Consider the following 17,353-nt stretch of genomic DNA (forward strand, 5'->3'; position numbering starts at 1 on the left):
GCCAGCCCCTCTCAAACAGCTCTCCCTTGGCCATCCTTGGACCTAGGGTTACACATTCCAGGGCAAAGTATGACCCCTGAAGGACAGACCACGCAAAGAGCTTGCACAGGCCTCATCAACAGGTATGAAGTCTTTGGACAGAGAATTACAAGGTATAAATTTCCTGGAGCATGTCTAATATAGGGTCTAGTAGATTTTTCATCTACCCAGGAGTGAAGAAAGAAGCTGAGAAGGGTGAGGCAGAAGGCCCTCTAACGCACAAGGTACATAGAAGGGGTTCCAGTATCCCAGATCATATTTTACAAAGAATATGATATACCTGAAAAGCAGACAACAATAAATTGACTGCCTTAACTAAATTCCATATCTTAAATCCTCTCTGTCTCCAAAAGCTGTCCTTCTTGCCAATAACTTGTATCAATGTGTTATGTCAAAACAGGAATATGACATGGTGACTCATGAGTTCAGATACAAGATTTGTATACCCTCAATGCAACAACCTTTTTATTTGAACAAAGGAGGGAGTCCAGAAGATGAAATCTTCATTTCCTGTAAATAAATTTTTGAGGGGCCTCTTCGCTACTTATACTTCTTGCATTGAGTTATGCACAATTTAAAAAAAATTTCCAATGTTTATTTATTTTGAAACAGAGAGAGAGAGAGAGAGAGAGAGAGAGAGAAAGCAAGGGAGAGGCAGAGAGAGGAGACAGAATCCCAAGCAGGCTCTGCACCACCGGCACAGAGACTGATGCAGGGCTCAAACTCACGAACTGCAAGATCATGACCTGAGTGGAAATCAGAGTTGGACGCATAACTGATTGAGACATCCAGGTGCCCCATGTTATGCACAATTTTAAACTTCATCTCAAGAGTGCACCAACAAGCCTAAAGCACTGCTTTTACATTCCTCTTTAACGTCAGAAGAATATAGAAAAAGTTTGAAGCCAGGCATTCAGATGTTGCTGGAACAGAGAATGAGAAATGGTGGCAGGTTGACAGATTACTAGAAATATGTGGCAATGGGGGAGGTCCCCTGCATAAATGAGCACTTTTCTTCTGTTGATTCATTTATTCCTTTACTTAACAAATATTTCTTAAGAACCTACTATATCCTACCCACTGTTTGAGGAATTAGAGAATCAGTGATGAACAAAAGTATCAAAAGTCCATACTCTTGGTTATAACTCAAGGTTATAGTCTAAGTGATTAGATTAAAATTGGCCAAACCATCGCATTAATATAAAATTACAAACTGTGAAAAATGCTCTGGAGGAAAATTCAAGGTATTCTAGCCTAGTATATAACAGGTGGACTCAAGGGATGCCTGGGTGGCTTAGTCAATTGGGCATCCAACTTCGGCTCAGGTCATGATCTCACAGTTGGTGGGTTCAAGCCCCATGTTGGGCTCTGTGCTGACAGCTCAGGGTCTGGAGCCTGCTTCAGATTCTCTGTCTCCCTCTCTGTCTGCCCCTCCCCTGCTTGCCTTGAGCGCTCGCGCTCTCTCTCTTTCTCTCTCTCTCAAAAATAAACAAACATTTAAAACAATTTAAAAAATAACAGGTGAACTCAATCATATCTGGGACATCAGTAAAGGCTCTCCTGAGAAAATGTCATTTCAGCTGATCTGAAATGAATAAGTTGGACATGAATAGCTTACTAGCCAGAAAGAAATGAAAACTCAATGGCCCTAAGATGGAAAGGAAATACACTATGTGTGAAAAACTGAAGAATGGCCAGTTGGCATAGAGAGCAGAAAGAAAGTTCTAAAAGAGTAGCACAGATCATGCAGGGTGTTGCAGGCCATGTACACGTTCTGGTCTTTATCCCATGCACAGTGGGATAGAGAAGGGGGAAGGCCTATGATCAGATATGCATCTTTAATCTTTTTGTAGTATTGAGCATCAACTAGAGCACAGGGTGAGAAGATATAGAAAAGACTCTCAATAGAGAGGTGATTGCAGAATCCTGGAAATATGGAACCTTGGCCCAGGATGGATGGTGGTGAAGATAAAAAGTTGACCGATGAACAATAGTTTAGGGGGGTAAAATCAACCTAGGATGTCAAAGACAAACGAGAGGGAGCATGATGCTTTGGCTAACACAAGATGTATGGGGATGTCATTAGTTAAGACATGCACCCTGAAGAAGAATCAAGTTTGGGCGGGTGGAGAGGAGTTCCATTTTGCATCTGAAGGCCTAAAACACAGGGGGGTAAATCCTCATTTCCCTGATAAAATGTTCATGATTGATATCATAAAAAGAGAGGTCCAGTCAAGAACTCTTAAACTGAGAATGAGAGATTTTTTGTTTGCTTACCTCTATCAACTCAGTCTAAGAATAAAAACTAAGAAACTATGTGTGTGTGCATGTGTCTTTTAACTCTCAGTTTTTAAGTTTAAAACTTTTTAAAACTTCATTAATATAATGAATTTACAAGAGTTCAAAGCTGGAAAAGATCACACAAAGTGTATAGAGTTGAAAAATGTGCTTCCCCAAAGCTTGTGATTTGCCCAAAGTTACTCAGTGACTGAATGATATTGTCAGAAACCAGCCCCAATTCTGGTAACCAGAGCAGTGCTCTTTCCGTGACAGGGATGGTGTGCTTTCCTAGTCTGGTTGACAGCCCACATCACCTGGGGGCGAGGAGTAGGGAGTGTGGAATGGATTTTACACACACACATGCTGGACCCTCATCCCTAAGATTCTCTTCCCCGGCAATCTGGAGCGGAGTCCAATGTTCTGTACTTTTAAATGCCTTCCAGGTGTTGAAGACTGGCCTGATTCAGGACCCACTATATTTAATACCCTATACTACCTCTCCTCAGACCATTATATAAGGTTTGTAAATAGAGATTTAAAAAACAATTTTTTTCTAATTAAATACCTCCAGTTTATAAGGCAACTAAGTGTGTTCATTATAAAAAATATTCATCACTGGAGTGAAATCAAAGGTTGAAAATTCAGTTTGACATAGATGTGAAATATAAGAGGCTTTACCATTGCTATCAAAATATAACATATTTCCAGTACAAAAACAATCCATTATATATCTCCTTTTTATAAAATAAAAATCACTCGGTTGTGCTCAGTTTTTTTAGAAATTAAAAATAGTTTTGTATTCATTAAGAGTAAATGTCTAATTTCGTTATTTCACTTTATGCTTTATTTTTTCTTCCTTTAAGAAAGATACAACAGGTCAAAATCCAGTCCAACCTACTCTTTGTGTGCTCTAAAAACACAAAATGACCCCCCCAAAAAATATGGAGGGGGGATGTTGTAAGACTGAAAATTTTTGTATAAGCAGCATTAATACCAGATTTTATAAACAATGTAAACAAGAGAGTAAACTTGGAAAATTGAGCAAAATTGGATACTACCAATAAAACAAAAAATAATCCTTTAAGTATTGATAATCAACCTAGACCTCAGTGAAAGGAGTCACAGGGATCAAAGTGAAATGAAGCAGTTATGAAGGACATAAACGAAGGCACAAAAGGGGGCAGGGATTGTAGGTAGGGAACTAGCACATCTGGCTTTGGTAGAGAATTGAATATAGTGAGTTATTTTTGTCTGACTGACCATTATGCCACAGAAACATGCAAATGCTTTCCTGGTTTCTTTCTTTTCAGATTCCATAGCACCTTTGTTTCTCTCTGTTCCTCCTCTCTCTCTCTCTCCCTCTCTCTCTCTCTCTCTCTCTCTCTCTTTCTCTCGGTGGCCATTAACTATACTGACAGTTTGACAGGCTGAAATAAGGAAATAAAACACTTAAACATTGTTTCCTGATGTATGCATTCATCTCTGCTGCCAAACACAGATATTGAGGAGATACTTCACTCCTCCTGTCAGCTCACTAAATTACACCCCAGCTCGCAGACAACACCGAACTCAGGTCTCTCCCTCCCAATGAGGCTCAGTTCCTTCCAGAAGAATATGCAAAGGCTGCCTTCCTTCTTGTTGCCGAACTACTTCCTTTATCATTTTGAATACCGAATTTTCTTAAGCTATGGATTAGATGTCTAAGAGCTGGTTACTTTCCTACTTTTTAAAAGCTGTCAGAATTCAGTTTTATTTCTTAGAGTGTGATGCGATGAGTAATGGCAAATGAATACTAAACCTTTGGTTAAAGGTCTACCCGTTTTACAACCAAGGAAGAGTTCTGACCTTTCAAAACTAGATACTGATTAAGCTAACACTGATTCTCTGCATAGGTCCAGTGATAGGCAGAAGAAAGGTTGATCAGGACATCCCAAAATGTACCATATCACAAATAACAGATGCTTCCTCCATTATTATTTGCATGGGGCAGCTAAAGTCAGACACCTGTACAGCAAACGTGGAAAGTCTTACAAATAAAAATTTATTTCAGAGGAGACTGATGGGGATTAAATTTTGAGAGAATAATAGATGAGAGGGATAAAAGGAGGGATAGTGGCTTTCAATTGGTTATTACCTGCTTTTAACCACATGAATATGAAGAAGGAGAAATTTCAAAGCAAAATATTTAAGAATCAAAAACAGAAAGGATAACAGAAGTAAATCGCTCACACTTCTTTGCTTTATTCTCTCAACAACACTGATTTAGCAACTACTATGTAGAGTGTACAAGTGTATGTCCTCCGAATGATGCTAAAGGCACTCCCACATGTAGCCTGCCTGGCTCCTAAGGAACTTCCAGTCCTAGAAGACATGCCACAGTCATAAGGAACTAAGGGCAAGGTGGAAGGTATTTCCAAATGGAGGTACAGATAAAATGCTGTGGAAATTCACAGGAGGAAGGAATGCCCCGACCCCCACTATCTACAATTAGGAAATCACAACTCCGTTGGCTAAGAGATCAAAAAACTCCCCTATTTGGATACTTAAATATTTCATTGTAATTACTTGTTTTATGTTATGTGCCTTCTCTGTCAGGCTGTAACATCTGTGAGTCCCCATGCCTTATCTTCTCTCTTCATGACTATACTTTCAAAACTGACACAGTGGGTGGCACGTAACATACTTACTCCCAATAAATATTTGTTGAATGGATGAGTAAATTATCTTGTGATTATGAGTACTGACTGAATCTGACCTCCTGAGAATGGTTTTCTGAGTTTCCGATTCATATAATTCCCTAACTTCTAGAGAAGATCACCAATAAAACAGATGGGGGACTTGCATAAAACTGCTGGACACCCCAATGATCATAGCATACTATATTTAACTAGCACAACTGCCAAAACATAGCCATGACCAAATGACCAGGTTTGTAGAATTAGGGTTTCCTTTAACTCATAAGGAGCCTCTTTTACAATCAGATAATTGTTACTGATTACAGGATTAACCGTGAAGGTAATGCACAAGAAAACTTTCTGTAGTGTTTCTTTCTCTTCTTTGCTTCATATTTTTTCCAAGGAAAAATACTTTTTAAAAATGTCCTTGCACCATCATCCAAGAATGGCAATCCAGCTATTGCTAATATAAATTATCAATACAAGTGAAAAGTTACTACAGTGAAGATTAGAACACAGTGATGAAAGCATAGGTCATTAAACAAATCCATTTGAAGAACAGTTCAACCAGATAAGATTAAATACTTTTACAATAAACTATCTAGCATCCAAATCATTTTGCTTTATCAAATGTCGTCTGAAATAATATTAGCTACTATTTACTAAGCATTTATTTATAGGCACTAGGCATGGTGTTACAGGACTATTTCTTCACTGAAGTCTCAAGATTACCTTATGAAAGGGTAATTTTTATCCCCACATCACAGATAAAAACACTGAGGCATGGAAAGACTCTCCTGGAAGTTGGCGAATCCAAATCCACCACGGTCTGAAACTCCAAACCATTTATTTCCATTCCAACTATTCCACTCTCAGCCATCATTATATAATGCAGCAATTATGTTTACTTTGGCTTAAAATTCTCAAATATTTCACAAGGAAATTCTTCTTAGTAGTGGTCATAACTTTAAACTGAGCTCTTTCAAGTTACTATAACATGCAAAATACAAGCGTAGTTGCCTGACTTGAAAAATATATCAATCATAACATAACATTTGTTATCTCATTGAAGAAGACTGAAGCAAGCTGTCTGACTCAAAATACCATTTTGATTATGGAATAAGGGATTATACATGAGGCTAGGGTTGAGCAAAGCCCTGAGAGTTGAGTCTTGCTGGGGTTTGAGGGTAAGTCAGGACATAAACAGCAGGACACTTTTCACTAATTTCTCCCATGCCTCTTGCTTTGGCTTTGTCCCACAGTTTTCTGAAATGTCTTGACAAGGTGTTACCTTTTAAAACATTGAAAGGGGCACTTTGGGAAAAAAAATTGTTCTTCTTATTCCCCTTTAGCCATAATTTGGGTGAAGTATGAATAATTCTGACCACAAAACCTACACTCTGTTGTAATGTATCGCCTTCTAATGGTTTCTTCTGGACTTAAGGGGTCAAAAGAAAAACCTTGGTTTTGCCATGCCCCCAGATCCTTCTCTAAATTTAATTAACATATATTTTATTAAGGGATAAGAAGAAGGCTAAGGTTTTTGTCCTCAGCTTCTGAGACAACAAAATGATTTTATACATATCCCACCCTTAACCAAAGACTATCTCCTATCACCACACTTACATCTCTCTTCAATTCTATTTATCTTTTTATTTATACATACTTTAGGGAGAGAGACAGAGAGCACAAACAAGGGAGAGGGGCAAAGGGACAGAGGGAGAGGGGGAGAGAGAGGGAGAGAGACAGAGAGAGACACTCTTAAGCAGGCTCCACATTCAGCATGCAGCCCAACACAGGCCTCGATCCCACGACGGGATCATGACCGGAGCCAAAATCAAGAGTTAGATGCTCAACTGACTGAGCCACCCAGGTGCCCCTCTCCTCAATTCTATTTTAAAACTGAATACTCACTCGTAATAACACTAGATCTTTAGCTCATAATATGGAAATATAGGTAGTAGAGAGAAAATAGAAATGGCAGTGGAACTGTACAGAGACAAGAAAAAGAAGGAAGGAAAAAAGATGGAAGGGAAGGAGACGGCGTCTTTTTGTTTAGCCCACACCCTCTGGTAAAGTTAGAGGTTTGCTGTAAGATAAAATTGCCTCTTTCACCACTCAATGATATTTTATGTCTATGTAACTTCCTTCTCAAATAGGTTAATTACAGAGGCAATTAGTCTAGCTACACACAGGATGTCACTATTCCCTTATATATATAGAACCAGCACACATGTTTCAGGCAGAGAAAAATATCTGTAAAGACCAGTTTCAAAATGGAATAGAATTCTGTGCTGTGAGATGCAATTTTGCCTAGTTTGTGTTAGATTTCATTGTTTTCACCGTCCTTGTTTACTGAATAGCCTTTATGTCTTACTGTTATTGTCGAAGTCCTCTGTGTGAACTAGGTAGGTCTGCTCAAATCAGAATAAAAAATCCAAAAAGGAGAGGTATCGTGGCACAAGGTAACTGAATAGGAATAAGTTGAGGCCTTATTAGCAAGGCAAATGGATAGGAAAAAGGGAGCTGGAACTGAAAAAGCTAATTCTATATTAGTTTAAACAAATGTTCTGACCTATACAGCTCCTAGGTTTTTTGTGCAAGTTCTGTATTTTACATATTCAGAGTTTGGAAATTAGGGACTACTGCAATTCTGAGAACAAAGGGTTCACAGCACGAGAAGCATTCGAAGTGAGCTTTTCTAAAAATTGACGATATGTAGCTCTGGGTAGCATGATCCAGTCTTGGTGACACATGTGGAATTCACAGGAAGAGCTGTTAAGTCACTAATAATGGCATCCATTTTAGCCTGAAACTCCTAACTACTGATTATTGCTTATATATTTATCAAAACCAAAATGATAAAGTGCTGTTCAAAAGCATAAATTGCTGTATCTAGTACTAAATGCATATTCATAGAGGGCACTGTCCTTCTTGATGGTAGCTACCCAGGAAGACAAAACTCCAAGACACTAATGACACACTAACATCTGTGGTTCATTAGCTCGCTTGTTTACTGTGGCAATAGTGAAAGCAAGGTCCTAAGGTCAGATCCTCATATTAACCAGTGCATTCCTTTCTCTTCTGGGGCCATAGATTATTTTACTCACTTCTGACTGGCCGTCTCAAATGAGACTTGCCATTGGTCACAACAGGGCCTGAGAGAGAGATACAGTGACCATTAGTACAAGAAAAAGAACTCAAATCCTACTTCCTGCTGAACGATGGCTCCCCTGCCTTCTTTTCACAAACGAAGCACTACATACTGCTCAAAGTCAACCTGGGAGTGTGTGGGTCAGCCCCGGGGATCCCTCTGCCCGGGTTTGAATCCTGGCTCCACCTCTTACTAGCTGTTGAGTCATGGCAAGTTACTCAATTTCTCTCTCTCTCAATTCTCTAAGCTGAAAAATGGGTATAATAATAGTACTTGGTTCCCCAGGGACTTAGGAGGCTTAAATTAGATGCTACGTGCAAAGACAAAGAGCAATAACTGGCAAAAAAAAAGAAAGTCCTCAAAGATAGTAACTGTAAGTATTCTGTACTGAACACAAAGTGATGGGCTTTTTCTCATTTTACGTGCATGTGTGTGTGTATTTAAATCTGGAGGTCTTGCATTTAAATTTAACCTCCTTTCAGAAAAAGAAGAATTGCACATGGTGGTTCAGATTCTACAGGATAAGAGAACTGATGTTTGTAAATCCCTCTCTCGGCACCAGAATCTTCCCACAGTCTAGTCTGGTTCAGCGGTGTCTCTGGGATTTCAATCCAGCTTACCTGAGTGTATACCAGCAGCAATGTAGAAACGGGCTTTCTTCCTCAAAAACGAATCCAAAGCTACTGCTGATGACACAGGGATGAGCAGGGAATGCAGTGATCTCCCTTCTAGAAGATGAGCAGTGCCACTCAGAACTTCTTAAGTAACTTTTGTGTAACAGATCATTGGCTTATTGCTTCTACTTGACCTTTTTGCCCTATTTCCTCTGGGAGTTTGTGAGTGGGTGAGTAAGCCAGCTTCGCAGCTAGGCAAATAAGTTGTTTTGACTATAGTGCCTACAGATACAGAGATATCTGCATATGCATATTCTTTCCAATGCATGCACCAGGATAGCTCCAGAAAGTATGACAATTAAAAATGTATTGCAGAAGTAATAAAGGAGCAAATTAGGAGATTTCCTTCAGTGTAATAGCCAAATAAATAATGTTTGTTATTACAAGTCACACACATGTGGTTTCAGTCTCATAATCTTTTCACGTGGGATTGCCTGATGAGATTTAGTCCTTTTGTGGAGGATACGAACATCAAGTTTTAAAATTATTGATCTTGTATTTTTAGCCACCGTAACAGCTGATTTGAACTGACTTCATGGACAACCAGATCAATTGTGTAGATGGTAATACTTAGTCGGGCATGGGGGAAGGGAATCAACTGAAGCAGCCTATGAAATGGGCGATAAAATCACTATCAGAATAGACACTATAAACACAATAGAATTCTTCACAGCCCAGTTCTTCTTTACACAAATTAGGGCATAGAGCAATTCAAATCAGCTCCAATGCCAGGACTGTGTGATCAGGTAAGCAGTCAATACCAGGAGTCAGCATAAAATCGCTATGAATCTGACAGTCAGTTATATGGGTATTATTCCTTCCTCTGTAACTCGACATTTTAGATGAGTTTGGTATTTAACAATTACTCAGATATAAAGTGACCGATTATTCAGAGGGTTTTTTTTCTAATTCTTTCAGATCCCGGAAAGAAAATCACAATGAGTTTTCATGGTAAAAAAATAAGAGCTATTAGTGTAACAGAATTACACACATAATAAAATGGTCTCATCTACCAGTTGAATCAAATGGTTTATAAAACTCCATTCCTCAAACACTTCATGCACAGAAATGCAAAAAAAATAAATATTATTATTTCCATACATACTGTATTTATAGATACAAAAATATACAATTACATAGCTGTTAATCTATCATTACCTTTATCCTTATTTAATGTTATTTAAGTGATGGAAATTTACCTGTAAAGTGGCGTGTAACTAAATTTTGCTGAATTGGTTTTACTGATACTTTTCTCCTGTTTGCTCTGCTTTTTCCCCTTTTCTCTCCTACCTGGCTCTTGACTTTGTGGGGCAAAAAAAATAATAATAATTTAGATTCATCTTTTTTTGCTACATAAAGTTTCAGTTTCCCCTCTCATTCTTTCTTCTTTCTGCCATTACCCCTGGAAGACAGCCAGAAGCCACACTGGAGAGGTGCCAGGATATCCTGCTCTCGTGCAGTTTGAGTGCCTCTGTGTATATATCTCTGCTAGGCTTACCTAAGTCACCACTTACAATATTGAGTAGAAAGAGCAGGTTGGAATAGTCAGCATTTATAAGTCAACTGGTTACATGATACAAAAATATATAGCCAACTTCAGAATTTATAGCAATAACATTTATGTATCGTGTTACTCCTAGAACAATCCAATTTATAAAGTGCCTATCGTGTATACATAAGGAATAATCATAAATCATTTACATTAAACAGTGTCAAGTAGCAAAACACAACTTTCCCCCTAAATTCTGCACACTAAGATTAATGAGGTTTTTGAAAGGAAGCACACTAAAAAAAAAAAATCAACTCTGATTCATCCTAGGTGGATAACATATCCATATAAAGGAGCAGGTGTCTGTAGTATGATTTAGAATACCTATGGAACATCTCTGGAAAATATTAACTTTCTCTGGAGTAGAGAGCCGTCCATGAAATAAGCTGGGAATGTGGCAAGAACCCAAGTCTGTCACCAACCTCAAGCTTTTTTTTTTTAATTTCCTTCTCAGTAAAGAATGGATTTAAAACAAACAAACAAAACTTTAGGCCCTATTTGACCAATTGTCTGACATGTTTTCATCTACAGGCACTTTTAGAAAATGTGGGAAAGATTATGTAGATTACCTGCTTTGTCTCTTTGACTTCTAGTTGGAGAAAAATTCCAATCAGTGACCAAAACTATCAAAAGTTCTAAAGTGAAACTCAAATATGTATGTGGATTTTCTCCTGTTCACTCCTTAGCTCATTCCTTATTCAGACAGGCAGCTGTCTTTGGAAATGTATGCTTTGGGGTCTCGGATTAAGCCCATTCCTTCTCCTTAAAAAGCCCTTAAAATAAATAATAGGGAATGCTTTGACTGTTCACGTCTTTAAAAGCATTCAATCTTATCTGAAACTCACACCTACACAGCTGAATTGGACATCATGTAAGAACAATATATAGTTTCAATTGCTCTTACGGTATTTTGGTCCTCTATCTTTTGTCTTTAGCTAAAGCATTACAAGAGTGACACATTCTTCCTGCTTTAACTTACAACCTTAAAAATATCCATGGATTGATTTTAACCAAAATGGAAGAATAACAACAATTTAAATTATATATTTTAAAAAGCTTGTTCTTTACAAACCTCATTTCTCTAAACTCCACTGATGACTAATATTACCATGCAGATAAGCAATTCTCTATCTTGGTTAGGTCTAAAACTGAATCTGAGAAGCAAGCAAATGTATAGCAAGAAAATCTGTAAACCAGTTTTCAATGAATGAACTACCTGCTGTTTCCTATTCACAGATAATTGATACCGTGTAAAGATCTGCTATAATCTAGGAAGCAAAACAAAACAAAAACCATACACACACAGCAATAATGGACCCACGAACTTTTCAAGTCAAGTAAGAACTGGTGGCAAACTGAGGTTTTCAGGAGGAGTTTTTAAAAATAATAACATGTCAATCTGGAAAGCCAGGTATATTATGGCCTTTGCAGAAATATTTTGAAACAAGGTGGACACCTTCTGAAATAGCTGTAGCATTTCAGTAGCATTAATCGATAGGGAAAAATAGAATGACCTTCTCCACAACTGACAATACTGAACTGAACACGGAGCAGTGACAATTCACTTTAGTCTTAAGTCATTAGTCACTTGTGTCATAAGATTTGGTCACTTTAGTCATAAGGTTTTGGTTAAAAAGGTTATCCATTCATGAGGAAGAGTATTAAAACCTGAGAAGGTTTTTGCTTGTTTGAAAGAGACAAAACGTGGCACAGAAAACCCATCTTCAATTACCATGCTTATTCTCTAAAACTATCTGGCATCCAAGGTGCCTGGGTGTTTCAGTAAGTTAAGCATCCAACTCTTGATTTCAGCTCAGGTCATGATCTCAGGGTTGTGGGATTGAGTCCTGCGTGGGGCTCCACACTGAGCATGGAGCCTGCTTAATATTGTTTCTCTCTGCCCTACTCGTACTCTCTATCCTCTCTCTCCCTAAAATAAAAATAAATAAATAAAAATAAAAAATAAAAATATCTGGCAACCACGGAATTCTTTTCCATTTTTGAGGAGTATTTTGATTCACTTATGAAGAAAAACTCCTTTTGTGCTCAGTGATGCAACTTAATATCCCAGGCTAACTCCTTCTTGTCAAAAAATTGAGAATCCATGTAAAAGTAAGGCATAATGATGACTGTTATCTTGACAATTGCTATGTTACTGCCCACATTATTAAAAGCTTTTCTTGTAACCAATATTAATGAGAAGTACGTAATCACTATGTCGGTATTTTTAAAGTATCCCTATTTTCCAATGATTGACCTATATTTTCTACCAATTCTCCTAAGATTTCTCAATTAAAAATAATTTTAAGGAAATAACTGACTTTACCAACACATTCCAAAATAAAATTGAGTGTAAAAACAAACAAAAAAGGCAAATCAACAGGTAGTTTGGGCTAATTATCAAATAATCACAAATTATTTTCATAGACCTGATTCATATTTTTCTGAGTAATAATATTTCAGTTTTTTTTAAATTTGTGTATAGTTGACACACAATGTTACATTAGTTTCAGGTGTACAGTTGGGTGACTGGACAAGTTTATACATTATGCTATGCTCACTACAAGGGTAGCTGACATCTATCCCATTACATCACTATTACAGAATCATTGACTATATTCCTTATGCTGTGCCTTTTATTCCTTGATTAATACTTCTTTTAATTAAACTGACCAAATTGAAGGGACTTAGGATGCACATAAATGCAGGTCCCAAGAGCAATAAAAGTTATCGACCCAATATTGGAAAACTTTTTTTTTCCTAATAGAAGTCTCCCAATGTTGCCTGTTTAAAGTTCTTATCTTGAATAAAAGATTTTGCCTCAGATCTCACAATGTGAGATTGAGCCCCATAGTCAGGCTACATGTTGAGCGTGGAGTCTGTTTAGGATTCTCTCCCTCCATCTCTCTCTCTCTCTCCCTTTCTCCTCCTTCCCTATTCATGCTCTCTCTCAAAAAAAAAAAAAAAAAAAAAAAAAAAGAGAGAGAGATTTTTGCTCTTTTTCCTTATACAAAACAATAGTTACAGAACCACCTTCAGGGTGAACCACTCATTTCTACTTTAGCTAACAAGAAAATACAACTTCTTTATCGTTGTTAATTTGATATTATCAAACAAGTAGTTATAGATTATACTCATTTTGTGTCTTTATTCAGGAAACAATCAAAGTAAAAGCTTATTTTCCTTAGACAGCTATGGATATCAATACTGTTTTTTGTTTGTTCCAGAAGGCATAGATTCAAGTATTACTTTTTAGAGTTTCTTAACCTAGAATCCATGTATTGTTAGGAAATCTATAGGTTTCTGTAATTATACGTAAAGTTTCATGTGTATATACCCATTGTTTTTTTTTTTTTTCCTGGCAGTAATTTATTTATTTATTTATTTATTTTTTGCTACCTACCATCCATATGCCCTCATTCTGTTACAAGTACCCCATTTCCCCCTGGGAGGCCATCCTGTGCCTCGTCCATGGAAAGTGATAAAGCTGACTCTATCTCTTGCTCCAAGAGAGGTGTGCAGGATTAGTCTGTGATTTAATCAAAACCAATTAGCACAAAGAGACTTTTGATAAGGCTTCCGGGAAAGAGGCTCTCTTTTTTTAGTTTGATCTGAATAAAGCCCAAGGGGATGCTAATACTCAGCAATGCCATTGCCACCATCTTGCTCGCAAATGAAGCCAAGACTGATGCTGTATTAGTGGAAGCAAAGAAATGGAGAGAAGCTGAGTCCTGCTTACATTATTTTAATACATAAGTTAGCTCTATGCCTAGACTTCCCATATTTTAGTAAACAACACACAGACATGCATGCACATTCATACCATCTTTCTCCCCAACATATGCAGAGCTGACTTCTTCCTTCTTCAGCTTAACTGCTACTGGCTTTCTCTGACCTATGCTATCTAATAAGAATTCCACTCTCAGTACCTTTACATCTGTCCATCCTACCTGTCTCCTTACATGTGCTCAAAATCATATGCTATATGCAATATCTTAATTCAATGCACAGGAATTTGGCCAGTTTTCCAGCCCTTTTCTGTCAAACTATACAAAGTACAGGATTATCTTGTAATTTGGGGCGGGGGGGATAGGAGGGAGGAAAACAGACTTTAAAAACTGAAGATTCAAATAGAGGCCATATTGTAAATTTCACCAATGATGGACCAAATTGAAATTTTATTAGACATATACGAGAAAACATATTTCAGTTAGGCAAATACCTTTAGCATAGATTAGGAACAAAGGATTTTTATGCATTTTAATCTGCATTCCAACCAGATTTAGCTGACATAATTATGGGGCCCCTAAAAGTAACAGTTAGGGTTTAGAAGCACGCCACTTCTTTTGAACTGGCTCTATAAATGCCAAGAGTGAGTATTTCAGATTAAATGAATAGATTAATAAACATCTTTGGAATATCCATCATTAAGGTTGATTTATGTTCTATTGCCAGCAATAATTCAAGGAAATGCCATGCTATTCAAAAAATATTTCATGCCGTTCTCCCCATTTTGCCAATGATATGACAACATGTAAGTATGACAGTATCTATATTCTTTCGTTGTACTAACTATACTCAAAAGCCGATAGAAATTAAACCACTTTAAGTTTACATGGGCATCAGCACAAGAACCACTCATATTTATAACTCTGATGAATGGCCTTTCATTTATAAATTTATAGTGTATCCATAATTTCTTTAGGGAACCAAAATGCTCATTCAAAAAATTGCCACAACATTTATCTATGCAAAGATGATGGATATGGTTTACAAAATTAAATGCTTTTAAAAATTAAAATCATATTGCAAAAAAAAAAAAAGGACAGGTTTTTTTCTTGGGTTTCTCACATTTTAAAATGATCACAACTGCACTCTCAGCACTTATAATGCTTAATCTAGATAGCATATTAATATATGTATTAAATATTTCCATATATATTGTTGCTAGTGTTGTGCAGCATCAGTGTGAACTACTGGACATCAAGTACTCATAAATTTATTTTATTTTCTAATTCTATTCCACTACATTAAGCTATAAAATATATAAGGTGTAATTAGAATGTAATATTTTATATGTATATTACTGCATTTGCGGTACTTATTTCCTCAGGACCACTCCGAGCATACTGCGTGGTGTATTGTAAGCATGGACCATTATAAAGTATAACTTAAATAAAATACATATTTGCCAAATATCAACATCCTATTTTTTATACTTGTTATTTAAGTTTATTTTCATTTATTTTTGGGGAGAGACATAGAAAACAAGCAGGGGATGAACAGAGACAGAGGGAGCCCAATGCGGGGCTCAAACTCATGAACCAAGAGATCATGACCTGAGCCAAAAGTCAAGAGTCAAATGCTTAACCAACTGAGCCACCCAGGCGCCCCGGTAGGGAATCCTATTTTATCCCAGTATAGACTTTGTTCCATTGGAAAAATCAGTTAAGTAGAAGAAAATGAAAGGTAAAAATTATCGCTAAAGTAACCAGTAAAAAGCAAAGTATCAACATGACAACTGTGAAGAAGAAATGCACACTGCTGTTATGTATGATGTGTTCTGGTGACATTCCTATTCTCCCTTCATTTCTCTCACATACTATTATAAGTAGGAAATGCACACAAATCTCAGTGCTATGTTGTTGGTTTTATTTCTGAAGTAGTTTTACTTTTTAAAGATCTATCCTACTATTAAAGAATATATAAAACGATTGAACCTGAGTTTACTTATTTGATAGTCATATGCACAACTATCTCCAAATTGGTAACTTTATCATTAGCTCACCCAGTCAAAAAAAAAATGTGTTCCAAATGCTTGCAAAATTCATACGCAAAATATTTCTTACATATTGCACTCTATTTTGCTTAAAACTAACATAATGTTAAAAAAATAATAAAAGAAAGAGTTTACATACCCCAGTGGATCGCTAGCTCCTTCTGGACAGGAACTTATTTATCATCATCTTTGGGTTACCAGTGGCTGGCACAGCACCTGAGATATAAGGCATCCCCCATAAATGTTTTTGAATTAATTCAATGATAAAGTGCTGACCAGAATCCATTTGGAAGGAATGAATTCAATGACATAACCATTCTATACATTAATCCTCTTCCTCTGTATCCTACATTATTAAAATAGCAGTTCACGTTCTTATACATTTGAATGACAACTTTATTCTGAAAACCATTCTCAAGAATAACTGCTTTTAAATTATTATTATATACTCTTACTGTCCTTTGGGTTTGGTGAAGGCAATAAAGTGTTTGAAATCATGTACTTTTGAGTTAGGCGGACATAGATTTAAATCCTGTTTCCACCATCATTTTATTTACATGGTTTATATCTTATTTACAATGCTTAGCATACTGCCTGATACATAGGATGCCCTCAATAAATGATAACTACTATTTGCATTCATGACTCTTTCCCTCCCTCCTTTTCTGTGTGGTGAAGAATGACCTTATCCAAGGAAAGATCTGGCTTTGTCTTTGGCTACAGAGAGGTGATCTCTAGGGCCTCCATGTGTCATATCTGGCAGGAGTGTCTTTGCTTGCCTGAGGGCTTTGGCCACACAACAGTCAAACAGTGTGATTTTGGATGGAGGATTGGAGCTATGCAGTATCAGTTTTGCCTCTAGAAGGAACTGGAGATTAAAGGTATCAACCCATAGTGACATCTGGGAAGGGCTGGAGACTAAAGGTCAACAACTTGGGCAGTATGTAATTGCATCCCAATAAAAACTCTGGATGCCAAAGTCTCAAGTGAGCTTGCCTAGTTGACAATGCATGCTGTCATAATGATACTAGAAAAGTAATGCCTCCTGACTCTATCAGGAGAGCTCACTGAAAGCTCTGTGGTTGGTTCTGCAGGCCTCAAACTCAGACTCAGTCTCAGCCTTATACTTACCAGCTTGAGACTCGGCCTTACATACTTTTTCCCCTGGCAGATTTTAATGTATAGCCTTTCCCTGTAGTAAAC

The 17,353-nt window shown here is 37.2% G+C and overlaps 1 protein-coding gene across 7 annotated transcripts in view; it reads right to left on the reverse strand.

The window, feature by feature from the left end:
• The window catches only part of SOX5 (SRY-box transcription factor 5), a 1,013,293-nt gene that overhangs the window by 812,880 nt on the left and 183,060 nt on the right, over positions 1-17,353 (reverse strand). For 6 of the 7 annotated variants that reach the window (XM_045466143.1, XM_045466144.1, XM_045466148.1 and 3 more), the window contains one exon: positions 16,290-16,366. The gene's annotated coding sequence lies outside the window, so the exon portion shown is untranslated. Of the gene's footprint in view, positions 1-8,768; positions 8,877-16,289; positions 16,367-17,353 lie in introns of all 7 variants that reach the window. The other variant, XM_045466142.1, reaches the window with a different exon arrangement.

Source organism: Leopardus geoffroyi, chromosome B4 (assembly GCF_018350155.1).
Source record: "Leopardus geoffroyi isolate Oge1 chromosome B4, O.geoffroyi_Oge1_pat1.0, whole genome shotgun sequence".
In the NCBI taxonomy this organism is placed as follows: domain Eukaryota; kingdom Metazoa; phylum Chordata; class Mammalia; order Carnivora; family Felidae; genus Leopardus; species Leopardus geoffroyi.